General features: G+C 49.4%; 2 protein-coding genes across 2 annotated transcripts in view; both read right to left on the minus strand.

The window, feature by feature from the left end:
- Nucleotides 1-852, minus strand: part of LOC102771279 (proteoglycan 3) — a 24,004-nt gene that overhangs the window by 6,213 nt on the left and 16,939 nt on the right. The gene's annotated exons all lie outside the window — the stretch shown is intronic.
- The window catches only part of LOC102770705 (proteoglycan 3-like), a 14,889-nt gene that overhangs the window by 3,907 nt on the left and 10,130 nt on the right, over nt 1-852 (minus strand). The gene's annotated exons all lie outside the window — the stretch shown is intronic.

The raw sequence follows: 852 nt of genomic DNA on the forward strand, positions 1-852 counted from the left end.
GCCTGGCCCCACGGGCCGTAGTTTGCCCACGGCTGCCCCAGACAGTCTGCATTACTCCCAGACAGTCCATCCAACGCTGCCAAGGTTTTCAACTTCTTTGAAACTCCAACTGTCTGGCTTTTGTTTGCATTTATATTGAAGGGGTTTCAAACTCTGCCTTTTGTCTCAAGGGTCAGTCCAGTCCCACATTAGGCAGAGGATGGGTCTCAGTGCAGTGTGATGCAAATGAATGGCAAGTCCCAGAGTCTCAATGTTTTCATCTGGGAGCTTTTGGTATGAGAGAACCTGCCTCTAATGAGATCAGCTCCAATAACACTCTAAGGTAGGGCTTGGACCTGGGGCTGTCAGAAAGCCGTCACTGGAACTGAGACCTGTGTCCACAGATGAGCACTGTCTGGATTGCACTCCAGGTCAGTGCTGGCGCGGTGAACAGAACTCCAGGGGTTCCACTGTAAGATGGAGCTTAGCTTCACAGTGAAAAATCAGACAGAGGTCGAAAGCCAGGACTACAGTCTTTATTAAAGGTGAAGAACCTGCCGGGCTGTCTCGCAAGGGGAGGACAGCAACACAAGCAGAGGTGAACACACCTTTTGAGGGGAGGAATGGGAAGTAATGGGGGCTTAGTGTACTCGGCAGGTGCTGATTGGTGGCTGAATGTATGGTCCATATAAGGTGCCTGGTTAGGTAGTCAGGTATTTCCAGGCCGCAGATTAAGTCATACTCCACCCACCAGTTGGGCAGAAGGGAGGATCTATCATTCCAATCTTTTGGTAATAGTAAAAAAAAAAAAAAAAAAATTGAGAGTCCAGGCAAAGTCAGGGGGTGAAGGTCTGTCTTCCGTAGCTACTTCCT

The sequence above is a fragment of the Myotis davidii genome, unplaced genomic scaffold, assembly GCF_000327345.1.
Source record: "Myotis davidii unplaced genomic scaffold, ASM32734v1 scaffold1286, whole genome shotgun sequence".
Taxonomy (NCBI): Eukaryota; Metazoa; Chordata; class Mammalia; order Chiroptera; family Vespertilionidae; genus Myotis; species Myotis davidii.